The sequence below is a fragment of the Clarias gariepinus genome, chromosome 19 (assembly GCF_024256425.1).
Source record: "Clarias gariepinus isolate MV-2021 ecotype Netherlands chromosome 19, CGAR_prim_01v2, whole genome shotgun sequence".
NCBI classification, from domain to species: Eukaryota; Metazoa; Chordata; class Actinopteri; order Siluriformes; family Clariidae; genus Clarias; species Clarias gariepinus.
The window spans coordinates 1,822,264-1,835,820 of NC_071118.1; the positions used below are offsets into that span (position 1 = coordinate 1,822,264).

Consider the following 13,557-nt stretch of genomic DNA (forward strand, 5'->3'; position numbering starts at 1 on the left):
AAGCAAAAGCACAAAATACCAAAAGGTTGAATTGCTTTTTGGATTCTGCTGAAATTTGGAATGACCACGATTTGTTCACAATGCTCAGGACATACTATAAAAGGCCTGATAGGCCTAATTTTCCCACCATGATGGATTTTGAATGTGCAATCTAAAAAAAAATGGAGGAGAAAATATACAGTATACAGTAGATCTCCAATATCTCCAGATCTCCATCCAGAAACAACCGACATATATATATATATATATATATATATATAAACGAAGATTTTTGCTTTAAGAATTGAGTTTTACAAGATGTTAGCTCCAAATGGTAAAAACTGTTTGCCCTTGGGCAGGATTCTTCTTGCAAACAATTTCTGCTTATAAAGTGATTCTCTCAGTATTCAATAAGTCCCACACATACACCCAAAACAAACCAAAAAGTCCTACTGTATGTTATTCATGTACTGTAAAATGCACAGTACTTCATAGACGCTGTTAGTTAATTGGCTCGTGCATGTTGAGGTTTTCCTGAGCTTTACTAACTATTAAAATTCATATGTCATTATGAAAATAAACAACTGATATTTTGTCCTGCTTTTGTGAAATACAACATATTATGTCAATTTCTCAAAAACACAGCGATGTATAGTTTCAGAGAATGAAATGCCTCTTCGACGAGGTCAAAAACAGTTCACTGTAGGTCAAGGATGTAATTAACCCAGAGGGGGGAAGGAAAACAAAACAAAACACGGCATTACTGTCTGCACTGTGGGAGAAACAATATTAAGAATCGAGGACGAGCGCTTGTATGGACACTACAGCATAATGACAGGAATATATTTGACAGAAGCATGACAGATTTGATATAGTGTAGATACGGCACTGCTTTGATGCCTTGATGGGTTTTTTTGTGGATCTCATCCTCTCATTGCTGCGAGGCGTAGGAGTGTGGTGCTATGCCACGCAGCACAACAAACACAGGAACAGAAGGTCTAATGCACTGGTAGGAAGCATTACGCATGACGGATCTCCAGCTCCTCTGGGCGTACCGACTGCATAATTTCTACACAATTCAGAGTGTACAGTGGCATCACGTAACTGTTTAAAGCAAGTTTTATGACATTGATGCGACCGCAACATTAAAACACAAAATATACACCGCTGAGCGGTGTCACTCATACTCAAACACACGGTTTCTGGGCCGTGTTCAGGGCCTGTATTCCACCCTCTCAGAATCAGAATGAGAGCACAGCCACAAACACTGTATACTGATAATGGCGCTACCGTACAAAACACACCCTGTGTGGCAGGATATAAAACATCTAGAGTGCACTTACTGTAACGCAAGTGTTTTCCAAGAACTAAAAATATGAAATAAGATCTCCTTAACTAATTTTTGATGGAGGGATGAAAGGATTGATGCACTATATTGATCAACAATGGGAGCTTTAGGATACAGTATCATACCGGTGTCACAATACTAAGAAACAGGTACACAAGTTGTGCATATTCAGTTGGTAAACCTGCATGGTCCTCATTTCCTCATGCATTTGAGATGGATAGGTCTCTCATGAACAGTAGATGCTAGTCTGGTTTGAGAATAAGTAACGAAGATTAAACATGTCCATTCGGTGTCATAGATCACATCACATCACTAATCAACTGAAGAATTTCATCAGTAGAATTTTTTCTTTGTTATTAATTACCAGCTACAGTGGATCACCTTTCAATGCAAGAAAAGAAAGATATTAAGGCACAAAAGAATGGAAAAAAATGTGCTAATGTGACCTTTCCAACCATGCCGCAGCCTTGGGATAAAGCTGTAGACTTCTGCCAGGTCTAAACACCCGCCCCTGTGGTATTAAATCGATCTGTTCTTCTTGCCTCACCTCACTCCGGCTGTTTCTCCTATAACTTGTTAATGATCAGCAGCCGTAGCCCTGGGGAGAAACTCTCACTCACAAACCAAATATGAGTGTTCCCATCAAGCCCTTGGCCTGACTCAACCTTAGCTTATTCCCAGCTTGTCGCCTTGGCCAGAATCCAGCAGGACAAAGAGACGAAAAAGAAAATCAAACCAAGCACATGAGAAAATGGTGAAACACTGAGCGAAAGGTTTATGTAAGGTGGAAAAAGTACAAAGACGCTATGCTTAAGATTGGGCTGGAATAAAAGTGTAGAGGCAGGAAATTCTTTTTTAATACAATGAGTATTCAAAAAGTACAGTGGTACCTTAAGAACTGAAATTTTGCAAGAAGTTTGCCTCAGGTATACAAAACTTGTTTGTTTCAGTGGAAAGTTCAGTGAAGAGAGTCTACATATTTTTTGTGGATTTTTTGCATTTTGTGATTTTTTTTCTTCGCATTTTAAGATTTAGTGAAGACACAGCACCATGGGTCCCAAGTAGGTTATCAAGGACGGTAGCAAGAAGAAAAGAGAGAAGTTTTAAGTTTGGTTTCTAAAGCAAACTTAAAACGTTTCTAAAGCAAACTTAAAACATCACACTATTGGTCTGTCTAAAACTACATTGCAGTGGTTCCAGTCCTCCTTGTCTGACAGGCGTTACAAATAAAATGTATTATTATTATTATTATTATTATTATTAAAGCAGCTGGTGCCAAGAGGAATCATTTATTTCATATTTTACTTTATTTATATGTCTTTTCTAAATGTTTTGATTTTTTTTATATGCAAAAATATGATTATACTGTTGAAAATCATTATGGGAATATTGTTAATATTTCTGGGTGGCTGGAACGGATTATCCACATTTACATTATTTCCTATGGAAAAATGCGTTTCACAATACAAAATTTTCACCTTAGGAACTCGCATCCGGAACGGATTAAATTCGTATGCTAAGGTACCGCTGTATATTTTTTGTTTTAAAAGAACTTGGCAGAGATATATCATGCTTGATCCTAAAAGCTAGCTTGCTAACAATGAGTCCTAAAAGGTAAATATTTCACTAAGAACAAAAAAACAGGCAATGTAGATATTCACTACCTAATTCCTAACAAGCTTATTTATATTAAGCAGCTTGTACACAATGCTTAACTGGCTAGCTATTTGATAACATTTACCTAGCTTGCTAGTTCAACCAGCTAATTTACAAAACAAAACTAGCCAGCAACAAATCATCAAAACAAACAAAACAAAAACATGTAACTAGGTGTTTAACTCAACAAATTTGAATTTTTTTAAGGAAACTTAACTAGCTAGTACACACACACACATACACCTGAACTAGTTTGCTAATTTAAACAAGCTACTTCACAATGTTTAACTAGCTAGTTTATAAGACAAGGCAGGTTACTATACATTTTGCTGTGTTTAGCCATATTACTGAATAAACAGGAATGAACATATTTCTGTAGGTTCAAAAGCAATGTTTTCATGTGGTTTGTGATTTGTAGTAAGTACTTTATAGGCCAAAATAAAAATGTGTTCAAGTTTCAAAACACACAGTGTATTATTCCAAAATAGTAGTACAAGGGACCGAAGAATTTTCCATCTCTTAGGCCAAAAAAAAAAAAAAAAAAAGGTGGGAAAAATGACGCGCGTTAATAAGAAAAAACGACTTTTGTTCTTGACCGAGCCGGTCAGTGTGTGACAGATTAAATAATAAAATAGATTAATTATATTTGAGCGAGTGAGAGAAATACAGAGAGACTAGCATCGGCAGAGTTTTCTACTGGAGTGATAGAATTCTCTTTTCCACCAGACTCTTTATTATTCATAAAAGCCTCCCTTGACCTAGAAATGCAGCTCAGAACGTCAGTGAGCTCAGAGCGTGGTATGCACAGAGTGGCAAGCGGGGGGCCTCTGCTATTGTGCTCTAGTGTGGGAATGATGCTAACATGCTAAACAGTCTGCAGTCTCTAAAGCACCACGGACTCCAAAAAAGGAAGCGGGTTGTGTAAGGAGAAAATAAGTACGGCCCTGTGTCCTTCTTCTTCATTGTTAATTACACCGTGGATACGGAGGTGCGAGTAAACAAGAGTCACAAATCCAAAAGGGACGAGCTGGAGAACGTTTAAACAGGCAATTCAGGAAATGACTTCCGTTCATGGCCTCGTTCGAAATTCATTTGTGATCATGTCATCCACGACACTCTCCCGAGAATCATCTGTTAATCCGATTGTCACTAAGAGGCTCGCTGTGTCCTGTCGGCCTCAAGAAGAAAAAAAAAAAAACTTTTTTTTTTTGTGTGCTTTGGTTTTTCCAGGAATCCAAAGCCATTAAACATTTCCCAAGTACTGCCTACAGCCTTGCAAACCAAAACCACATGCAAAATATGACTCGTATTAATGAGAAACCAGGCTTGTTTTGTGCATGAGTGCATGCTTAAATGTGTCGTATGAGAATCTGCACACATTCACACTCACTAAATGATATACGTACCACTTTAATAGGAACAATTGGTCCTTAATGCAGACAATCATGTTGCAGCAGCACTGCGCATGAAATTGTAATTCGGTTACTGTTCACGTGAATCATCAGGATAAGAGGAAAAATGTGATTTTAATTACTGTGACTCTAGTATGGTTGTTGCTCCCAGACAGGGTGGAATGTGCATCTCAGAAACTGATTATGTCCGGGAACCTTATTGCTCAAGGTTTATGTATTGAGGTTATACAGAATGTTAATAAGAGAAGAACAGGCAGACTGCTCTGAGATGAAAAGATGGCTACGTAACCATGGTGAGCAGAAAAGCATCTCAAAATGCGTCAAAAGCTACTGTAAGGCAGGGCAGAATCAGAAGACGAGCAACAGGAATCCCAAAATCCACACAATTTTTAGTTTTGGTGTGTGTGTGTGTATCATGTAAAGATCAAAGGTTAAAGCATAAAGTAGGTCATATATGACTGTGGAAAAAAAAAATCCCATTTTAATCCGGGAGAGTGGCGCTTGGTGAATTGATCATTAGACTAAAAGCATGTGTAACCATAGAACCAACAGGGAGAGAACTTCGCAACCGAAGGCGTTAATTAACAGGCAACCCTCAAGGTCACCTACAGGAGCGTTCGCTCGGGTGCTGCATGAACAGAAGACTGAAATTAAGTCTACGCAAAGTGTAGTAGTGTGAGAAAAAGATGCTTAGAATAAAGATCTGACTTCCGCTTCCACCTCTTATAACTTAACAATTATAGCTCCACAGACCGATTAACCAGGTAAAGCATTTGCATTGCAGTAAGGACTTGGAGTTAACACTTTTAGATACAAATCTACCGACAAGTTTATGTAAAAATCCAAAGTATTACAAAAGCAGAAACCAGTGAAAGAAAAATGGAAGATTCTACGCAAGACGATAACTTTCCTATTGCGCTGAGTGGACTCAGAGCCGAACTACAGACACGTAGAACGGCAATGATTCAGGACATTAAATCTTCATTTGGAGATGAAAAAGTAGAGAAGAGGTGAAGGAGGACCTGCGTGCCCTGATGAACGTATGGCCAAAGAACACAAATAAATACAGAAGAAATGTATGGACTTGGTGAATCCAAAATTTGTAGGGATTCCCGAAGGAGTTAAGGCAGGAAATCCGGCTCGATTTATCAAAGATCTGCTACTGGAGTTATTCAGAGCTGATGAACTGCGGAATTTTAGCATGACGGTAGACCGCGCGCACAGTACCAAAACCGAAACCAGGGGAAAGGCCTCGGGCATTAATTGCTCGTTTCCACTATGATGCTGACAAAGAAAAAATCCTGAAATTATCCAGAAATAAAGGCCGCCTCCACTACAAAGGGTCCCAGATGTATATTTTCCCTGATGTAAGTCCAGAGGTTGGCAAACTTCGAGTAACATTTAATCCAGTGAAAGTCAAGCTGCGAGCCGCGGGGATAAGTTACAGCTTGTTTTATCCGCCAGACTGGCAGTTACGGTGGATGGGATTGGATACGTGTTTAAGCGTCCTGGTGAAGCTGAGAAATTTCTGGAGAAGAAATCTCAAACTAAGATGGACGAGATGTGAGAGGTTGGTCTCATTGTTTAAGCGATGTCCGTCTTCAGTCTCAGCATGCATGGACGGGCGCAATAATAAACTGTAATTTAGATCAACTTTAGAGTTCACCAAACTTATCTGAAAAATAATTGTAATTTAGAAAATTTTGAAATTGGAAATGCTTAAGTAGCTGTTTTTGGTGTTGGTAGTGATAAAGTGGCGCTGACTAAGGGTCAGCGTACAATGCTTAAAACTGTGGGACTCCTAAAACAACCGGGTGTAAATCCCACACCATTCAACCCTCATTAAAGATGTTATGCTTCACCTACAATTGGAAAAGATCAGATTCTCACAAAAAAACTGAAAGACTGAAAATATTTATACATCATGGAAGCCTTTTATTTTTTTTTTCCATAAGGAAGCAGTAGTGGAACCCTACCCCCGCCACACCCCTTTTTTTGTGGTTTGTTTTAGTTTAGCTCTTTTTCTATTTTCTTTTTGTACTATTTGATATAAATACAATTTGGAAGAGGAGTATTGAAGTCTTGTGCCAATGTAAAAAACTCAATAAAGAGAATGTTTTTTTTTTAAAAAAAAGAATAGAGATCTAATAAGTATGTAGACAACTTTTATTGCGTTTTATTACACAAACGTGTGGTAATGAAATTATTTAAAAAACGTATCGCCATGCAAGGCATCCACACACACACACACACCCCGCCATCAGAGACCAATTCACAGCCACAATGAAGCGTGTGTGTATACATATATAAACAGCACAAGTCAGCAAAATGACTTCCTTTCCCCTAGAGGAATCCAGGAAATCAAAAATATCTACAGTACATCTGATTACATTAAAAGAAAGCTGACCCAGACTGAGCAGGTTTCTCTCTTTTTTCCCCCACAGGTCCATATAAGGAAATGTTTGCACATTAATTGGATTTTGTTGGTGACGCTGTTAGCTTGGAGGAAAGATCTGGAGAAGAAGATCTGCTGAACTTTTCTCTACTTGCAACATTTTTTTAACATGTGCTCTCTCTCTCTCTCTCCCTCACACAGGTCACACCGTTAGAGGTCACATGCTGGTCATTGGTCATGTGTTTTTCTTTTTGGACAAGGACGTGACCTGCGGTGTTTGAGTCACAGCTCATGGAGTCTTCAGTTCCAGTCTCTGTACATGAATACACACTATGATAAGGGTTTAGAATATTTAGCATGCGTCATGGCACGTCAAAATGTCAAGACCTTGTGATCTGAAAGTGTGTCCAGGTCTATAATTTTAATTTCTTTTAGCCAATTGAAGTTGAACTGTCAGGTGGCTGTGATAGAGTAACATTAGCAAACTGGTAATAATTTTACACTTTTAGATGTGTTAGCTGCCAGTGTGCTTTCTGTCCAGTGTCATGGTTACAATGGAGGCACTGCAGGCTCCGTGAACACACGGCGTACGATATATATGAACATACTTTAAAAGAAAAGTATGAAATGACACTGTATATGATATGCTAATAAAAAATAAATAAAATGGTAATAATTATTACCATTCCAAAAGGGCCAAATTATTGAGCTGCATCAAGCAAAAAAAAAAAAAAAACTGAGGAATTTTTAAATAGCTGGAACTGGGTTAAGAACCCCCAGGAACCAGGAAAAAATATATAAATAAAGATAATTATATTATATATTTTCTAAGTAATTATAATTAGTATAATGAAATATTATAATATGTTTATATACAATATTAATAAATAAAAGTGCAGGTTATATAATCTTACCTATAAATTATAATAATCAACAAAAAGTACCGAAATCAAACCAGGAGAACTGAAATAAGAGCTAGCATGCCGTGCCTGCAAACGCAATAGATTACAGGCAAGAGAGGCTTAGCAACTAAATACAGAAACCTACGTAAATAGAGACCTTAATTAAAGGGAAAACACAAAACAGGTGAGTGTGATTATAAGGGCACGTGTGCTGTTGTAGTCTGATGGCGCTGATGGGTAATGAAGTCCATGATGGCCACATCCTATTAAAATTCTCGATATCTTGTTACCTGTTACGTTAAAGGTACTGTATGTTTTTTACTTGTTTTTTTTTTAACCGGCTGATGTTGAGTTCATTAATCCAAACTTCAATCTTAAATTTTTTTTTTTTACTTTTTCATGCCTTTCCGTGGTAAATATTTATTAATTGTTTTACTATTGCAAACATAAATTGTAACTTTTGTCTTTGATTTTATGCAATACCTTGTGTGAGAAAAATGTGTGCTTTGACATTGTTTACATTTGTCCACCCATAACAAGTATTACATTCCACTGAGTAGTGACCGTTTTCCACCAAGGAGTCATGCGGTGTTGCCGAATACATCTTAAGAGGAAGTCGATTTGGTTTCAGTTCACAATTCCTTAAAATGAACAACAAAAACCAGTACTGAGACTACAGGCATCGGTTTCTGCCCTGGAGGCTCAAAGTTCTGGACGGTTTGGAGTTTGCTGCTCAAACACACTTAATAAAATAACAATAATCTGGTAGGTTCGAGGAGGAGTCTTTAATCAAAGATAGGACCAGACAGTCCTGGAGTCAGGTCGATCGGAACTTAAATCCTGCCACTGGTCGGATATGGTATTAGTATTAAAAGAGGAAAAGAAATTAAAAGAGGAAAAGAAAGCTTAAATTTGATCATGGAAACACCACCTGCAGAGTAAAAAAAAATGTCTGAGTAAATTTGGATATGAGCCACCCTCATACCCAAACACTAGGAAAAGTAGTAAGACATTGAAAAAGATTGAGACAATCCATGTAAATTGTCGAAACTACACCCATTCAACACGATGCAGCACATTGGGCAGCATGTAATGCTAGGCTCTGCTGTTAAAATCACACATTGGGTGACAACATGTTGGCCAGTGACACATTGCGTAGCTTCATAATGGGCAACAAAACATTGGGTAGCTACACATTGGGCTTTGATGCCTTGACACTGCACTTCAAGCAACACAATGACACATCAGGCGCCAACACATTGGACAATGACAGATTGGGTAGTTACACATTGGGCAGCCATGGACTAGGTAGAAACATACTGGTTACAGATGCATTGGGCAGCATGTAATGCTAGGCCTTGCTGTTAAAATCACACACTGGGCAACAACATGTTGGGTGGCTACACGTTGGGCAGCAACACATTGGGTAGCTACACATTGGGCAGCAACACATTGGGTAGCTACACGTTGGGCAGCAACACATTGGGTAGCTACACGTTGGGCAGCAACACATTAGGCTTTGATGCCTTGACACTGTATTTTAAGCGACACAATGACGCATCAGACGCCAACACATTGGACAACCACAGATTGGGCAGCGACACAATAATCAGCCACACATTGGGCAGCGATGAATCGGGCAGCACGCAACCAATAAGTTTTGACCTTGACGCTGCACTTTAACTCAACTTAGAGTCACTCAGCTCCAGTTTACGCTAAACTTTACATGGCTTAACCACTAAAACAAGCTTCTGGGTGTTAAGCAGCAAAGACATGACCAGCTAGTTACACGCAGATCCAGTTTTTGTTTGCGATTTAGAAACATGCAGCTAGCTCTATAAATGCTGTGCGTTTTTAAATGATGACAGCATCTCTTCAATCTCCGTGAGTAAAGCCAAAATACGGATCATTCCTGTGCACATTTAAAACAAGCCTAAAATACAGTATATAACTCTACGCAGATAGGAGGAGATGGATCAGCTCTGACTCGACCACCTAAACTTTTGATCATGTTTAAGCATGCTTTTCTTAATGTAGCGTATTAGAGTTTCACTTACACTAGAAGCAGGACCTAATTAAAGGAAACACAAGGAAGCATGTGTGTCAAAAAGAGAGAAGAGAGCCTCTGAATGTGTGGACTAGCTGTATGAAACGAGTACAGTAGCTGGAACACAGTCCATCATGGCTGCCGGCCAGCTGTTCAAAAAACAAAGCCAAGCAGGGAGGGTAAAACATGACAAAGCAATCCTAGCAGTTTGCAAGTCAGCTTGTTCTCAAAGGTTCCAAATAAAAGCATTTCATGATACGTTTTCTATTCTACATAAAAATAAAACGTTTCTTGCTTTTTGTCCTTTTTTCTATATGAACAAGCCATTAATGTTTTCCCCCTATAAGGTGGCCTCATGTACTGTAAGAAGATATCCCTCAGCCAGCTTGTCGCTCAGCTCTGATGTTCTCTCGGAGGCGTGGCTCAGCAGGAGCTGATCAACACAGACACAGAAACGGCACGTTTAATAGAGGAGTGAAACACAGGCAGTTTGAAGGATGAAATAGAGCATTATATCTAAGGAGCGTTTCAGCTGGAGAATCAACACGCATACACACATTGGGAAAGCTCTGAGACCTGTGTTAACTTGTTTACTTTTTTATAACAGAATTAAATATGTAAATTCTCTTGTGGTTTCAATCAGATATCGCTGTCTTGTGAATATTTCGAAGCAGACATGAGCCGATGCAATCAGGGACGCCGGATAAACACCCCTGCATGCACACAATCATGGACTGCATACATTAATTAGAGCATTGCTGAGTATGTAGCAGTCTGGCGAAGAGAAAAAACAATGGATGGTAATGAAAGTTGGAAAAAAAAATATGTATGAAATATGTAAAAAAAATATGAAAAGTAAATAGATTTTTTTTTTTTTAAAGCGAGTTGTTATTGAACACCGAAAAGTTGTAGAATTGTTGATATGGTTGATAAGTTTTAAGAAAAGGAGATGTTTGTGGAACATCTGTGGAAAGTTTACAGCTGCTATAACGTAAAGCACAAATTGTCTCGTAGTTGTTTAATTGCTCTCATTAAGTGATTTTATTAGCAAATTGAATTTGCCTCGGCATATGAGCGAGCGAACAAACTGAGCCGAAACGAACACCGGCTAAGTTGCGCGTAGACGCGGGATCCGCTCAAAACTTGATCGTGTCAGTAGAAAGCCAAGTGAAATATGCTAACATAAATGTTTGTGGGGTATTTTGCATTTTGTGCAAGATTTTGTAAAGACATGACACCATGGGTCCTAATAACAATAGTAATATTTTTAAATGTCTGGAACGGATTCTCCGCATTTACATTATTTCCTAGGGAAAATGTGTTTCACAATACAAAATTTCCTTAAGAACTCACCGGATTGTATCCGTATACCGAGGTAGCAGTGGACTCGGGTGCTGAACAACATTACTAATGTGAAAGCTGACTAGCAGAGGAGGCGGTGGGGAAGTGAAAGCACTTGGGCACGGTACGAAGCGACCTGTATCTAGTGTGAACACTGCTTCGTGAATGTCAGCAAATGTCAGACGCTGATCAGGTAGCTACTTCCACTCTTGTTTTAGAGAATAATTATTTTTAGTATCATTGGTCAAATCGTCTCTGATATAAATATATATATATATATATTTTTTTTTAAAACCTGCTGGAACAAAATACCCACTTATTCTTTGTGTATTCCAAAACAACTTTAGGATGTGATTTTTTTTTTTAACAAGAAAGTGTGTTCTAAAATTACCATTGTCGCATAGGCAAGGGAAAGAGGATAGGGCAGGAAGTATTGATTGTGCTCGTGGAGGGCAAACAGAATGAAACAAAGAGACAGAGGAAGAACAAAGAGGTCTGGGACATCTGGTTCTCACACAACTCTGAAGCTGACAGCTGTCTATAGGACGACGCGTGACAAAAGGATCGATAGACGTTACAATTCTAGCATTTGAGACAAAACAGCAGCACTTCTTTCATTATTGTTTTCGCTCTCCTCGTGACTGGAACGATCCCAAACCCTGCTGGTTATCCCTCAATGCCCGAATTGAGATATTAATAATTCAGGACGATTCATCTGGGCTAAAAAAAAAAAAAAACCTATTCAGTGATGCGAGCCAAAAATGATTGACTTATTCATGATGGAAAGCTCTACCTATTGCATAAAAAAAACAAGGAAGATAGGAAAGGGGGAAGGGGAAAGACAAAACAGAGGAACGACAAAACAGAAATGGACGTAAGCTTTCAAAAACACTACAATGGACATCTGCTTCCGTGTGCCGGAGTGTCCCGTTAGCCTGCTGGGAGAGGATCTATGCCAGAATCACCGCAGCGAGCCACAAACGTATACACACAAACACACACACACACAATTCCCCGTCTCCTGTCTCCTTTCCTTTCTGCTCCTCACATCACATGTTAGGACAAGCCCTCTCCTCCACCCCCCATGGCCTGTCACCAGGGTTACCAACAGCAGCCCTGCCGTTACCATGGCAATACCAGACCTAGGTGTCTGTCTGTCTGTCTGTCTATCAGTCTGTCGGTCTGTCTAATAGCACTCGGGAGTATGTTCGCACAACTCGCTATGATCTTTCCACTGTGATGCTTCAAAGCGTTCCATACAAACGTACACAACAGGGTGCAGTGTGTGTGCCTCGTAAAAGCATGAGTGCATCACCATACGATGGACGTGCACTCTTCAAAAGCCCAGCGTACAATAAAACATCTGTCCCACTTTCCTGCTTTCGGGGTCATCTCACAGGGTGTTGGGGCAGATCGTACAGGAGCTTGCTCTTCGAAGGGGTGGAGGTCTCCCAGTGAATATGTTTCAGCTAAACTTCCACTGAAAAATGAAAAAAGATTCCAGAGAATCCAGGAAAAAGAGACTCTAGAGAGACTGTGCACTGAGGCGTGGTCTTGGTCTGGGCAGCAAAAACTGTCAAACGAAATATTTTTCTATTTTACTAATAGTTGGACTCCTGCTCAATAATTTGCTCAATATTTTTTTTTGTTAGTCTTGTAGTTGGAAAACGTCAACGAAGTCTGAGATGTTAAAAGTTGTGTTAGCTTTATAGCTAAAGATAATAACATCAGAAGATGTTTGTAATTTGGTTTTAAGGATGTCGCAATTGCATTCACCATCAGGACTCCAAACTCCACTCCAGAGGATGTTTATCCTCCATTCAGATTGCAGTAGGATGTAAATCCTACTAGAAGAGTAACAGTCTCTCATCTACAGCTGGGTAAGACAGTGGACCATCGAAAACCAGCCTACTGTATGTTTTATTGTTTTTTCCTATACTTTGTTATTTTAAGGTCTTAGTAGTATGTAAATAGTCGGTTCGATTTCACCTAGAGCACGAGAACGGTAATGAGTCATCAACAACCATCCAAAAAAGATGTGATCACCACCATTCCAAAGTAGGCGATCAATAGATTTTCATTACAATTGCTTTCAGTATATTGTATATGAAATAAATCCTATTACATGAGCGGTGCAAGGGTTTGTTGTAGGAATAGTACAAATGCTTTAGAGCAGATATTGCGAGTTATTCTTCTAGACTCCGAAGTGCTTCGTCTACTTTGTTGCTGTTATGCTTCATTTAACTTCTCTTTTTTACTGGGAATCTTGAACATTCTTGTTTTTTTTCTTACATAGTTGAAAGTTCTATGGTCTATGGTTGTTCCTGTCAAGGGGTCGGCACAGCTGGCCATCCGCAACTCGACACAGGTTTCATGCTGGATGACCTTCCTGACACTATACCCTCCCATCTTTATGTGCTTGGGACCCGCACTACATCCAGTGGGTGGGGTTTAGGCATTGGGTGGGAATTGAACCC

At 39.2% G+C, this 13,557-nt stretch overlaps 1 protein-coding gene across 4 annotated transcripts in view; it reads right to left on the minus strand.

The window, feature by feature from the left end:
• dbn1 (drebrin 1) overlaps positions 1-13,557 on the minus strand; it is a 73,550-nt gene that overhangs the window by 24,935 nt on the left and 35,058 nt on the right. The gene's annotated exons all lie outside the window — the stretch shown is intronic.